Below are 15,696 nucleotides of genomic sequence, written 5' to 3' on the forward strand. Positions count from 1 at the left end.
ACCACAGGCTCCATTTGAAGTTGACTTTTGATCTCATTTATTTAATATTTAGATTGCTTAAAAAACGTCTCTCGTTATAATTGTGAACAACAGGAAAAAATCCTTTCTAAGGCTTAGGTTTTAGGAGTAAATTGTTAGGATGGTTGGTGGTGACATTTATGTTTGTAGAATTTACTTTGGGGTTAGGTTTATGGATTCGGCAGTTCAGGTTCAGTAATGAGCCTGAAAGGTCCCCTATTACTGAAAGTGGTTTTCTTTATGATGTTGTAACATGTATCTCTACAGCCTGTTTATGAACGCCAAACTTCATTTCCTACGATCACCCTTCCACTTTCCAGAGAAGAGGTTCACTTTAAAAATCCATGAAGGAAAAAAAAACTCCTTCATGCTAGGTGAGGGCAGGCCCGGCCCTAACCAATCTGGCGCCCTAGGCAAGATTTTAGGTGGCGCCCCCCCACATCGGCAGTGAAGTGTATATACTCACAAGAAACCGAATAGCTTTGTCTTTGACCTTTTTTTTTTTACTTACAACTATACCTAATATATAAAGGGGTGGAAAAGTGACTATTACCTGCAGGGCAAACATTAGCTAACCAGAAGGCAATAACAATGTAAACAAAAAAACACCTGCTTAAAAGATCTAATACAAATGTCCCTGAGGAATGTAAGGTGGGAGTACTGTAATTACCTAACGTTACATTATTATTTTCCATAACAATTTAGCCCCCTCCACAATATTAACCCGACGTTAAAACAGAACTAGCTATTTATTGATTAGCAATTGCCGAATCATGTAACATTAGCTTAATGCTAAAAAGCCAGGTTACTATCACATTCTGTAACAGACAAATAATTTCATGTAGGCTAACGTTACCTACCTGCTACCTCTGTCTTTTCTCGTTTCTCCTCCTCTTCTTTTCTCTTTTTTCTTCCCTGGGCACCTGACAGTTTTGGCCGTTTTGACATCTTGTGTTGATTTTTTGATGTGGTGACGTCCAAAAAGAGTCATGATACGGGAAGGGAGGGGCGCACCGTGTAACAAATAATATTTATATTAAATAGGCTTTAATTTGCATTTTAATTAACGTGGGATTATTTTTTGTATTTAGAAATAATAGTACCAACTTTTTTTTTTTTTTCTCCAACATTTGTGGAACTGGCGTGGCGCCCCCTGATGGACGGCGCCCTTAGCATTTGCCTATACGGCCTATGCCACGGGCCGGCCCTGGGTGAGGGAGTCACCATCCATCCATCCATTTTCTACCGCTTATTCCATTCGGGGTCGCCGGAGCCTATCTCAGCTACAAACGGGCGGAAGGCGGGCTACGCCCCGGACAATTCGCCACCTCATCGCAGGGAGTCACGACTTCGTAAAAACTATCCGTCAGTCATTCACAGATGTAAGTTTTTCTTCAGCGACGAGGCTAAACTAGCATGATGTAGTTTTAAAAATGTAAGTGTAATATTAGCACTGTTGCTAACATGGCTATGCTAGTGTTGCTAACGTTTGTGTCCTCCTTAATGTTACGATGTTGTATGGCATCTCTTACGTTGGACCAGTGCAGAATTACAATGTATATGTAAGAAATAGATAACAAGACTCAGTCAATCACGGCTCATTAGCATTAAAGCTACAAACACACAAACATGTTTCCAGTCAGGCTTACTAAGGCACTTTTAAGATGTCTAAATTCCAAAACTTTTCGGAACATCCATCCATCCATCTTCTTCCGCTTATCCGAGGTCGGGTCGCGGGGGCAGCAGCCTAAGCAGGGAAGCCCAGACTTCCCTCTCCCCAGCCACTTCGTCCAGCTCCTCCCGGGGGATCCCGAGGCGTTCCCAGGCCAGCCGGGAGACATAGTCTTCCCAACGTGTCCTGGGTCTTTCCCGCGGCCTCCTACCGGTCGGACGTGCCCTAAACACCTCCCTAGGGAGGCGTTCGGGTGGCATCCTGACCAGATGCCCGAACCACCTCATCTGGCTCCTCTCGATGTGGAGGAGCAGCGGCTTTACTTTGAGCTCCTCCCGGATGGCAGAGCTTCTCACCCTATCTCTAAGGGAGAGCCCCGCCACCCGGCGGAGGAAACTCATTTCGGCCGCTTGTACCCGTGATCTTGTCCTTTCGGTCATAACCCAAAGCTCATGACCATAGGTGAGGATGGGAACATAGATCGACCGGTAAATTGAGAGCTTTGCCTTCCGGCTCAGCTCCTTCTTCACAACGGATCGATACAGCGTCCGCATTACTGAGGACGCCGCACCGATCCGCCTGTCGATCTCACGATCCACTCTTCCCCCACTCGTGAACAAGACTCCAAGGTACTTGAACTCCTCCACTTGGGGCAAGATCTCCTCCCCAACCCGGAGATGGCACTCCACCCTTTTCCGGGCGAGAACCATGGACTCGGACTTGGAGGTGCTGATTCTCATCCCAGTTGCTTCACACTCAGCTGCGAACCGATCCAGTGAGAGCTGAAGATCCTGGCCGGATGAAGCCATCAGGACCACATCATCTGCAAAAAGCAGAGACCTAATCCTGCAGCCACCAAACCAGATCCCCTCAACGCCTTGACTGCGCCTAGAAATTCTGTCCATAAAAGTTATGAACAGAATCGGTGACAAAGGGCAGCCTTGGCGGAGTCCAACCCTCACTGGAAACGTGTCCGACTTACTACCGGCCATGCGGAACAATTTTTATATATATATTTTTCGGACTATAAGTCACAGTTTTTGACTTATACTCAGGAGCGACTTATGTGTGACATTATTAACACATTAGCGTAAAATATCAAATAATATTATTTAGCTCATTCACGTAAGAGACTAGACGTATAATATTTCATGGGATTCACCAGACTGTGAGTTTTGTCAATCATGGTTTTAATTTCAAATGGTAATTAAAGCTGCAAGCAGCGTTGGTCGGGCCTGCGTATTTGGCAGGTGCTAGTCCTAAGTGTCCCAATACTTTTGTCCAGTTTTAGTCCCAAGTGTCCCAATACTTTTGGCAAGTTGTAGTCCTAAGTGTCCCAATACTTTTGTCAAGTTGTAGTCCCAAGTGTCCCAATACTTTTGTCCAGTTTTCGGCCTAAGTGTCCCAATACTTTTGTCCAGTTTTCGGCCTAAGTGTCCCAATACTTTTGTCCAATGGTAGTCATAAGTGTCCCAAGACTTTTGTCTAGTGTACCTACCTTGTCTGCATTGTGTAGGCACGCTGGTGCTTCCTGCTTTTAAGCAGCCATCTTAAAAAAACAGCAGCGCAGCAGCATCAGCGCAGCGGGTCTTTGAAGGATCATAAAATCAAAACCGGAGCAGGTATTAAAACGCTGTTCTGTTATTTTATACACAAGGGTTTAATCTCTCTCCTGTGTTAGTTTGAAGCCGAAACGACAAACGCGCTCAGAGGAGATAGTTTTTGAAGGAAGGTGACCGGTTTTTACAAAAAAATTGTTTTGAAGGGGGAATAGCAAACTTCCTGTTGATTTTTGCTGGGGGTTGTCAATTTATGAAATGTAGGTCTAAGTGAGACCTACATAGAGGTTTTTGTTTCATGTCTCTCCGACCTTCCCAGTGGGAGTTACAGGCAGTTTTGTCATTTTCTTCTTCCGAGGAGCAGTTTTTTCTGTGTTTTATTCAAAAATTGCGGTAGAGCGCAATTTTGAGATTTGGGGTTAGGTTTTTTTTATTAGATCGCAATTTCTGCTAGTCCTGATGTGTGCGTTCAGTTTGGTGAGTTTTGAAGCATGTTAAGGGGGTCAAATTACAGCTCAAAGAGGCAAAAGTGACTGTTTTTAGTACTTTTTTGTCTTGAAGGGGGAATTGCCAGCTTCCTGTTGATTTTAGCCCAACAATGTACCATTATGAAATGTAGGTCTACGTCAGACCTACATAGAGGTTTTTGTTTCATGTCTCTCCGACCTTCCCAGTGGGAGTTACAGGCAGTTTTGTCATTTTTTTTCTTCCGAGGAGCAGTTTTTTCTGTGTTTTATTCAAAAATTGCGGTAGAGCGCAATTTTGAGATTTGGGGTTAGGTTTATTTATTAGATCGCAATTTCTGCTAGTCCTGATGTGTGCGTTCAGTTCGGTGAGCTTTGAAGCATGTTAAGGGGGTCAAATTACAGCTCAAAGAGGCAAAAGTGACTGTTTTTAGTACTTTTTTGTCTTGAAGGGGGAATTGCCAGCTTCCTGTTGATTTTAGCCCGACAATGTACTATTATGAAATGTAGGTCTAAGTCAGACCTACATAGAGGTTTTTGTTTCATGTCTCTCCGACCTTCCTAGTGGGAGTTACAGGCAGTCTAGTTTGTTTTCCCCTAGGGGGCGCTAGAGCGCAATTTTGAGTTTTGTGGTTCGTTTTTTTTTTAAAAAGGCAATTTTCGCAGGTCCTGATGTGTTGGTTAAATATGGTGAGTTTTGAAGCATGTTAAGTGGGTCAAATTACAGTTTAATGTGGCGGCGGAAGAATAAAGAATAAAACCTTAGAAATTCAATAGGTCCTTATGTCCCATTGCATAAGGAGTCCTTATACAATGGGCCATGCGGGCCCTAATTATAGCTGTCAGATGTTTTATCGCAGTTTATCATTGCACCATTTATCAGTACGTCCTACGAAGTGAGACCTAAACTGTTACAATGTCCATTTCTCAGATTATGTAATTGTTATAATAATAATAATAATACATTTTACTTATAAGGCGCCTTTCTGGGCACTTCAAGGACCCCGTACAAAATCCAAACAATAAAATCAAATTGGATAAAAACAACAACAACAACAACAACAAAGATAGAGAAGATAAGATGATTACAATGAATCAGCAGTCAGGAATAAGTGTGTTTTGAGTCTTGATTTGCCATCCATCCATCCATCTTCTTCCGCTTATCCGAGTCGGGTCGCGGGGGCAGCAGCCTAAGCAGGGAAGCCCAGACTTCCCTCTCCCCAGCCACTTCGTCCAGCTCCTCCCGGGGGATCCCGAGGCGTTCCCAGGCCAGCCGGGAGACATAGTCTTCCCAACGTGTCCTGGGTCTTCCCCGCGGCCTCCTACCGGTCGGGCGTGTCCTAAACACCTCCCGAGGGAGGCGATCGGGTGGAATCCTGACCAGATGCCCGAACCACCTCATCTGGCTCCTCTCGATGTGGAGGAGCAGCGGCTTTACTTTGAGCTCCTCCCGGATGACAGAGCTTCTCACCCTATCTCTAAGGGAGAGCCCTGCCACCCGGTGGAGGAAACTCATTTGGGCCGCTTGTACCCGTGATCTTGTCCTTTCGGTCATAACCCAAAGCTCATGACCATAGGTGAGGATGGGAACGTAGATCGACCGGTAAATTGAGAGCTTTGCCTTCCGGCTCAGCTCCTTCTTCACCACAACGGATCGATACAGCGTCCGCATTACTGAAGATGCCGCACCGATCCGCCTGTCGATCTCACGATCCACTCTTCCCTCACTCGTGAACAAGACTCCGAGGTACTTGAACTCCTCCACTTGGGGCAGAGTCTCCTCTCCAACCCGAAGATGGCATTCCACCCTTTTCCGGGCGAGAACCATGGACTCGGACTTGGAGGTGCTGATTCTCATCCCAGTCGCTTCACACTCAGCTGCGAACCGATCCAGTGAGAGCTGAAGATCTTGGCCAGATGAAGCCATCAGGACCACATCATCTGCAAAAAGCAGAGACCTAATCCTGCAGCCACCAAACCAGATCCCCTCAACGCCTTGACTGCGCCTAGAAATTCTGTCCATAAAAGTTATGAACAGAATCGGTGACAAAGGGCAGCCTTGGCGGAGTCCAACCCTCACTGGAAACGTGTCCGACTTACTGCCGGCAATGCGGACCAAGCTCTGACACTGAGCATACAGGGAGCGGACCGCCAAAATCAGACAGTCCGATACCCCATACTCTCTGAGCACTCCCCACAGGACTTCCCGAGGGACACGGTCGAATGCCTTCTCCAAGTCCACAAAACACATGTAGACTGGTTGGGCAAACTCCCATGCACCCTCAAGGACCCTGCCGAGAGTATAGAGCTGGTCCACAGTTCCACGACCAGGACGAAAACCACACTGTTCCTCCTGAATCCGAGGTTCGACTATCCGGCGTAGCCTCCTCTCCAGTACACCTGAATAGACCTTACCGGGAAGGCTGAGGAGTGTGATCCCACGATAGTTAGAACACACCCTCCGGTTCCCCTTCTTAAAGAGAGGAACCACCACCCCGGTCTGCCAATCCAGAGGTACCGCCCCCGATGTCCACGCGATGCTGCAGAGTCTTGTCAACCAAGACAGCCCCACAGCTGTCTGGATGCTGATAAGTCTTGATTTGAAGAGGGGTATTGAGTCTAAGTTACGAAGGTCTAGTGGTAAAGATATCCAAAGATGTGGGGCAGAGCGGCTGAAAGGTCGGGCACCCATGGTAGACAGTTTAAATAAGGGGACAGTGAGATGGATGGATGAAGAAGATCTTAGGGAACGTGAGGGCGTGGCGACATGGAGCAGGTCAGAGAGATATGACGGGGAGAGGTTATGGATGGCTTTGAAAGTGAGGATAATTATTTTAAAGCGAATACGATGTTTGATGGGTAGCCAGTGGAGTTGCTGCAGAACAGGGGTGATGTGCTGGATTGAAGGGGTTCTGGTGATTATCCGGGCTGTTGATGACTGAAGTATGCTGATAGCAACCCAACCTAACACAAACGCCTCCGCATACCATTCCCCGGATTGTAAATAATTCAATGTATATACTCTGATGATTAACTTGTATGATGACTGTATTATGCTGACCGTATTTCCTTGAATTAGCGCCGGGGCGGTAATTAATTTAAAACCTCTTCTCACTCCGGCGCTTACCAAAGGCATGCGGTAAATTTAGGCCTGGGCTTATACATTTGAGTGTGATATAAGGATACCATCATGAAAAGCACATTTAATAAAAAATAAACATTATTATGGTCTTACCTTTACTTATAAATGAAGTCCATGCGCCGCTCCTTCTGAACAAAAGCATCGATAACTTGTTTATAGAAGTCTTCCTTATCTTTCTTCAGTTTTAAAAGTCTCTCCTGTCTCGATGGAGATCTTCCTTTAATTATTACCTCCTGCTTCCATTGAAAGTCCAGTTTAGAAAACTGTTGTTGTCACTTCTTCTGCAGCCGAGTAGTCGCAAGAATGATTCCTGGGATCACTATAGCGCCCTCTACCACCAGGAGGCGGGAGTCATTGAATGACTCATATTTGACACACGCAGCCATACTTGCCAACCCTCCCGGATTTTCCCGGGAGACTCCCGAAATTCAGCGCCTCTCCCGAAAACCTCCCGGGACAAATTTTCTCCCGAAAAACTCCCGAAATTCAGGCGGACCTGAGTGACGTGTTGACAACACACAACAACAGTGTCTACCGTAAAGCAGTTCGTCTGCCGTAAACAGCAATGTTGTGACACTTTTAAACAGGACAATACTGCCATCTACTGTACATGCATATGTGACCCACCCATAATGTGTCACATTTTTGTGTTGATTTATTTATTTTATTTTGTGGTTTGAATTCGTTTTTGGAGCTGTCATTACACATTTATCAGTATTCACATTGGTCAGTAGGGGGCAGTAGGGCGTTTCTTCCCAATTAAATGCTATCACCTGCAGACCGGAAGTGTCTTGTCATTCTGATGAGCGCGACCAGTCTGTGAACAATTGAAACGTCCTGTGTGCTTTTTCCTCCTGTATAACAGGTTAGTTTTGGTGAATCAACTCACTGAATAATATCCATGTGATCTTTATAAGTTTAAGTACACATTCTGATGGTGGAGCCTAACTCTAAAGTGTTTGTGAGTTGTAGTTTGTAAATGAACACTGAAATTCAAGTATTTATTTTATTTATATATATATATATATATAGCTAGAATTCACTGAAAGTCAAGTATTTCTTATATATATATATATCTTAACCACGCCCACAACCACGCCCCCCGCCCCACCCCCAACCACGCCCCCACCCCCCACCTCCCGAAATCGGAGGTCTCAAGGTTGGCAAGTATGCACGCAGCTAAACTAATAAAACATTTTTACTGTTCTTTTTAGCATATTCAATATTGGACTTTAAATCCTACTGAATAGCTCTTTGTCTTCTTCCCTTTATGCGATTTTAAATGATTGAAATTAGCCTCCTCCATTTTGGAAAATGATGCCTTGAAAGGTGAAGTGTCACTCGTGACGTGACGAGTTTGACCCGGCGGTAAAACGAGGCATATGCTAATTATTCTGCGAAACGAGTTTGACCCGGCGGTAAAACGAGACATGCGCTAATTATTTTGCCAAACAAGTTTGACCCGGCAGTAATTCTAAGCATGCGCTAATTAATTTGCGAAACGAGTTTGACCCGGCAGTAATTCTAAGCATGCGCTAATTAATTTGCGAAACGAGTTTGACCCGGCAGTAATTCTAAGCATACGCTAATTCTAAGCATGGGCTAATTATTTTGCGAAACGAGTTTGACCCGGCGGTAAAACGAGGCATATGCTAATTATTCTGCGAAAAGAGTTTGACCCGGCGGTAAAACGAGACATGCGCTAATTATTTTGCCAAACAAGTTTGACCCGGCAGTAAAACGAGGCATATGCTAATTATTCTGCGAAACGAGTTTGACCCGGCGGTAAAACGAGACATGCGCTAATTATTTTGCCAAACAAGTTTGACCCGGCAGTAATTCTAAGCATGCGCTAATTAATTTGCGAAACGAGTTTGACCCGGCAGTAATTCTAAGAATGCGCTAATTCTAAGCATGGGCTAATTATTTTGCGAAACGAGTTTGACCCGGCGGTAAAACGAGGCATATGCTAATTATTCTGCGAAACGAGTTTGACCCGGCGGTAAAACGAGACATGCGCTAATTATTTTGCCAAACAAGTTTGACCCGGCAGTAATTCTAAGCATGCGCTAATTAATTTGCGAAACGAGTTTGACCCGGCAGTAATTCTAAGCATACGCTAATTCTAAGCATGGGCTAATTATTTTGCGAAACGAGTTTGACCCGGCGGTAAAACGAGGCATATGCTAATTATTCTGTGAAACGAGTTTGACCCGGCGGTAAAACGAGACATGCGCTAATTATTTTGCCAAACAAGTTTGACCCGGCAGTAAAACGAGGCATATGCTAATTATTCTGCGAAACGAGTTTGACCCGGCGGTAAAACGAGACATGCGCTAATTATTTTGCCAAACAAGTTTGACCCGGCAGTAATTCTAAGCATGCGCTAATTAATTTGCGAAACGAGTTTGACCCGGCAGTAATTCTAAGAATGCGCTAATTCTAAGCATGGGCTAATTATTTTGCGAAACGAGTTTGACCCGGCGGTAAAACGAGGCATATGCTAATTATTCTGCGAAACGAGTTTGACCCGGCGGTAAAACGAGACATGCGCTAATTATTTTGCCAAACAAGTTTGACCCGGCAGTAATTCTAAGCATGCGCTAATTAATTTGCGAAACGAGTTTGACCCGGCAGTAATTCTAAGCATGCGCTAATTCTAAGCATGGGCTAATTATTTTGCGAAACGAGTTTGACCCGGCGGTAAAACGAGGCATGCGGATAATATATACCCGGCGGCAATTCAAGGAAATACGGTAGTACAGTGGTTCTCAAATGGAGGTACTTGAAGGTATGCCAAGGGGTACGTGAGATTTTTTTTAAATATTCTAAAAATAGCAACAATTCAAAAATCCTTTATAAATATAAATAGAAACCTATCTTTTTTTCCAAATAGTTCAAGAAAGACCACTACAAATGAGCAATATTTAGCACTGTTATACAATTTAATAAATCAGAAACTGATGACATAGTGCTGTATTTTACTTCTTTATCTCTTTTTTTCCAAACCAAAAATGCTTTGCTCTGATTCGGGGGTATTTGAATCAAAAAAAAAAATTCACAGGGGGTACATCACTGAAAAAAGGTTGAGAACCACTGCGGTAGTATATATTTGTACCATGAATTGATTAACGTGGACCCCCGACTTAAACAAGTTGAAAAACGTATTGGGGTGTTACCATTTAGTGGTCAATTGTACGGAATATGTACTGTACTGTGCAATCTACTAATAAAAGTTTCAATCAATCAATCAAAACGTCCCTATGTTGAAGTAAGTTTGCTCCTGCCTATATGCTCTGTCCCCTGTGGCGCTGGACTTGTAAACAATTAATTTCCCATGAACAGTACAAAACGTGCATCAAATTTAATTCACGTTTGATTAAAAAAAGTTTAAAAATGGTTTAAAGTAAATAAAAAAACGAAACGTCTTTTTTTGGGGGAAGGGTGCTCGAAATAAAATTCTGCTTCAGTCAGAGAACATCTTTAAAGGGGAACATTATCACCAGACCTATGTAAGCGTCAATATATACCTTGATGTTGCAGAAAAAAAAACATATATTTTTTTAACCGATTTCTAAACTCTAAATGGGTGAATTTTGGCGAATTAAACGCCTTTCTAATATTCGCTCTCGGAGCGATGACGTCACATCGGGAAGCAATCCGCCATTTTCTCAAACACCGAGTCAAATCAGCTCTGTTATTTTCCGTTTTTTCGACTGTTTTCCGTACCTTGGAGACATCATGCCTCGTGGGTGTGTTGTCGGAGGGTGTAACAACACCAACAGGGACGGATTCAAGTTGCACCAGTGGCCCAAAGATGCCAAAGTGGCAAGAAATTGGACGTTTGTTCCGCACACTTTACCCACGAAAGCTATGCTACGACAGAGATGGCAAGAATGTGTGGATATTAGAGATGCGCGGTTTGCGGGCACAACCGCGGAGTCCGCGGATTATCCGCGGATCGGGCGGATGAAATTAAAAAAAAATTAGATTTTATCCGCGGGTCGGGTCGGGTTGGGCGGTTGAAATAAAACAAAATTAGATTTTAAATAGATTCAGGCGGGTGGCAGTTAAACCAATTGGGAAATATATATACATAGTTAAATGTTGTTACCCACATACGAAAAACGAGCAGGCACCTGCTGCATATGCCACAACAGAAGAAAAAAAAAAAAGAGATGGACACTTTTACGGAGCGGAGAAGGGACGCCTCGCCGGGGTCCGGGACCGAGGCCCCTTCCCCCGAGAGGGCCCCACCGGGAGCCGTAGCTGAGGCGATCCGCGAGAAGGGCCCGACGCACGTCCAGGGTCACCACCGCGCCCACCGCACCGACACCCCGCCTCGTCCGCCTTCGCCGCGGCCGGCGTCACGCGCAGCAGGTAAGCAGCTTACCTGCCCGCCACCCCCGTGGCCGGGGGCTCGTAACAGGGGTCACTCCGCGCGCTCCGCCCGCGCAGCTTACCTGCCCGCCACCCCTGTTGCCGGGGGCGCGTAACAGGGGTCACTCCGCGCGCAGTGCGCTCACGAAAGGGGTGGGGCTCACCCTGGTTGATATAGACAGCAGGACGGTGGCCATGGAAGTCGGAACCCGCTAAGGAGTGTGTAACAACCCACCTGCCGAATCAACTAGCCCTGAAAATGGATGGCGCTGGAGCGTCGGGCCCATACCCGGCCGTCGCCGGCAGCGAGACGCGCTTGGAGGTGCGCTCAGCGCGGCTCCCATATGATTGCGCACTGGTGTGTGTCTGGGTCGTGACAGCGTGGCACGCGAATGTCTGTGCTGCATTGGATCAGTCTCCTTTCTTTAACAGGCAAAAGCTTTATAACCTCACTAATGCCTTGCATCGTCTATATTAGATATATAACAACGGGCGGGTGCGGGCGGATGCGGTTCTGATCAAATGTTAGACGGGTGGATGGCGGATGGTTGACGACTTTCTGATGCGGTTGCGGATGAAATAATTGCCTATCCGCGCATCTCTAGTGGATATCCTGCGACACTCAAAGCAGATGCATTTCCAACGATAAAGTCAAAGAAATCTGCCGCCAGACCCCCATTGAATCTGCCGGAGTGTGTGAGCCATTCAGGGACAAAAGACCTCGGTAGCACGACAAGGAATGGCGGCAGTTTGTTCCCGCAGACGAGTGAGCTAAACCCCCTGGATGTCTTGGCTCACACCATCCCTTATGCCACCGAAGATGATCAAGAGAAGAATATCGACCCTAGCTTCCCTGGCCTGCTGACATCAACTCCAAAACTGGACAGATCAGCTTTCAGGAAAAGAGCGCGGATGAAGGTATGTCTACAGAATATATTAATTGATGAAAATTGGGCTGTCTGCACTCTCAAAGTGCATGTTGTTGCCAAATGTATTTCATATGCTGTAAACCTAGTTCATAGTTGTTAGTTTCCTTTAATGCCAAACAAACACATACCAATCGTTGGTTAGAAGGCGATCGCCGCTTTCTCCCGTGTCGCTGGCTGTCGTGTCGTTTTCGTCGGTTTCGCTTGCATACGGTTCAAACCGATATGGCTCAATAGCTTCAGTTTCTCCTTCAATTTGGTTTTCGCTACCTGCCTCCACACTACAACCATCCGTTTCAATACATGCGTAATCTGTTGAATCGCTTAAGCCGCTGAAATCCGAGTCTGAATCCGAGCTAATGTCGCTATAGCTTGCTGTTCTTTCCGCCATGTTTGTTTGTGTTTGCATCACTATGTGACGTCACAGGAAAATGGACGGGTGTATACAGGTAAAAGCCAGTAAATTAGAATATTTTGAAAAACTTGATTTATTTCAGTAATTGCATTCAAAAGGTGTAACTTGTACATTATATTTATTCATTGCACACAGACTGATGCATTCAAATGTTTATTTCATTTAATTTTGATGATTTGAAGTGGCAACAAATGAAAATCCAAAATTCCGTGTGTCACAAAATTAGAATATTACTTAAGGCTAATACAAAAAAGGGATTTTTAGAAATGTTGGCCAACTGAAAAGTATGAAAATGAAAAATATGAGCATGTACAATACTCAATACTTGGTTGGAGCTCCTTTTGCCTCAATTACTGCGTTAATGCGGCGTGGCATGGAGTCGATGAGTTTCTGGCACTGCTCAGGTGTTATGAGAGCCCAGGTTGCTCTGATAGTGGCCTTCAACTCTTCTGCATTTTTGGGTCATCTTCCTTTTCACAATACCCCACAGATTTTCTATGGGGCTAAGGTCAGGGGAGTTGGCGGGCCAATTTAGAACAGAAATACCATGGTCCGTAAACCAGGCACGGGTAGATTTTGCGCTGTGTGCAGGCGCCAAGTCCTGTTGGAACTTGAAATCTCCATCTCCATAGAGCAGGTCAGCAGCAGGAAGCATGAAGTGCTCTAAAACTTGCTGGTAGACGGCTGCGTTGACCCTGGATCTCAGGAAACAGAGTGGACCGACACCAGCAGATGACATGGCACCCCAAACCATCACTGATGGTGGAAACTTTACACTAGACTTCAGGCAACGTGGATCCTGTGCCTCTCCTGTCTTCCTCCAGACTCTGGGACCTCGATTTCCAAAGGAAATGCAAAATTTGCTTTCGTCAGAAAACATGACTTTGGACCACTCAGCAGCAGTCCAGCTCTTTTTTTCCTTAACCCAGGTGAGACGCTTTTCGCGCTGTTTCTTGGTCAACAGTGGCTTGACACGAGGTATGCGGCAGTTGAAACCCATGTCTTTCAAGCGTCTCTTGGTGGTGGATCTTGAAGCACTGACTCCAGCAACTGTCCACTCCTTCTGAATCTCTCCCACATTTTTGAATGGGTTTTTTTTCACAATCTTGACCAGGGCGCGGTGATCCCTATCGCTTGTACACTTTTTCTGACCACAGTTTTTCCTTCCCTTTGCCTCTCCATTAATGTGTTTGGACACAGAGCTCTGAGAACAGCCAGCCTCTTCAGCAATAACCTTTTGTGTCTTTCCCTCCTTGTGCAATGTGTCGATGGTTGCCTTTTGGACAGCTGTCAAATCTGAAGTCTTCCCCATGTTTGTGTAGGCTTCAGAACTGGACTGAGAGACCATTTAAAGCCCTTTGCAGGTGTTTTGAGTTAATCAGCTGATTAGTTTGTGGCACCAGGTGTCTTCAAAATTTAACCCTTACACAATATTCTAATTTTGTGACACACGGAATTTTGGATTTTCATTTGTTGCCACTTCAAATCATCAAAATTAAATGAAATAAACATTTGAATGCATCAGTCTGTGTGCAATGAATAAATATAATGTACAAGTTACACCTTTTGAATGCAATTACTGAAATAAATCAAGTTTTTCAAAATATTCTAATTTACTGGCTTTTACCTGTATAACGATGGTTAAAATCAGGCACTTTGAAGCTTTTTTTAGGGATATTGCGTGATGGGTGAAATTTTGAAAAAAACTTCGAAAAATAAAATAAGCCACTGGGAACTGATTTTTAATGGTTTCGACCCTTCTGAAATTGTGATAATGTTCCCCTTTAAAGTAAAAGTTTATGTTGTTTTTGTACAACTGTGATTGCGGCGTTTTAACCAATCTTCTTCCACATCCACCCTCAAACAACACAGTGAACATGATGAATTTCTTTAGGAATGTAACAAACAAGAATGAACGACCGACGGTGACACCGGTTCTCCAGTAACCATGGCAACTATTTCATGTAGCAAAAACCCTAACAAGGTATCCAGCTATCTGAAAAAGAACAACAACAACTGAGCGGTGACTCGCTGTTGAATCATCCGGCCTTGCTTTTGTCCCTCCACTGTCAGAATCACAAGCCCACTGTAAAACCTCTGCGGTGCATCGATCAGGCGAGGTGTTTGGGTGTGTAACGTTAGCAATGCAATTTAAAGATGCGGGAGGAAAACATGGGACGTCCACTCCATCCATCCATCATTGGGCTCGTCGATGCGCTCGATCCGGGAAGCGCTCCCCAGCCGGCGAGGGGAGTAATTAGGCAATCAAAAGCTTGAGACAGTATTGACGAGGCTGTGTTGAGTCAATCAATCTGGCAGCGGGCCTCCCTGCATTTGGACGGCCAAGTCGGCGTGTTAAAACGGCGAGATGGAGGGGGAAAAAAAAAGAAGAAGAAGCAGTTTGCTGGCAAAAGTAACAAAACCATTTAAAAGATGCCCGGAATTTACGGATCAGGATGGATCTAATCATTGAAGTGCTTCCTTTTGTAGCGGCTTTCTGACTCAGGTGTAAGACTGTCCCTCTTCTACACTGCAAACACTCAAAATATCTCAATATAAGGGTGATATTTGCTTATTTTCTGTCTGATAAGATCATTCTTCTCACTAAGCAGATTTTATGTTAGAGTGTTTTACTTGTTTTAAGGGTTTTGGTCCTAAATGATCTCAGTAAGATATTACAGCTTGTTGCTGAGATTTGATGACCTATACTGAGTAAAACATGCTTGAAACTCAGTAGGAACAGTGTGGTTTTCGTCCTGGTCGTGGAACTGTGGACCAGCTCTATACTCTCGGCAGGGTCCTTGAGGGTGCATGGGAGTTTTCCCAACCAGTCTACATGTGTTTTGTGGACTTGGAGAAGGCATTCGACCGTGTCCCTCGGGAAGTCCTGTGGGGAGTGCTCAGAGAGTACGGGGTATCGGACTGTCTGATTGTGGCAGTCCGCTCCCTGTATGATCAGTGCCAGAGCTTGGTCCGCATTGCCGGCAGTAAGTCGGACACGTTTCCAGTGAGGGTTGGACTCCGCCAAGGCTGCCCTTTGTCACCCATTCTGTTCATAACTTTTATGGACAGAATTTCTAGGCGCAGTCAAGGCGTTGAGGGGATCTGGTTTGGTGACTG

This window comes from Nerophis lumbriciformis, linkage group LG04, assembly GCF_033978685.3.
Source record: "Nerophis lumbriciformis linkage group LG04, RoL_Nlum_v2.1, whole genome shotgun sequence".
Lineage (NCBI taxonomy): Eukaryota > Metazoa > Chordata > Actinopteri > Syngnathiformes > Syngnathidae > Nerophis > Nerophis lumbriciformis.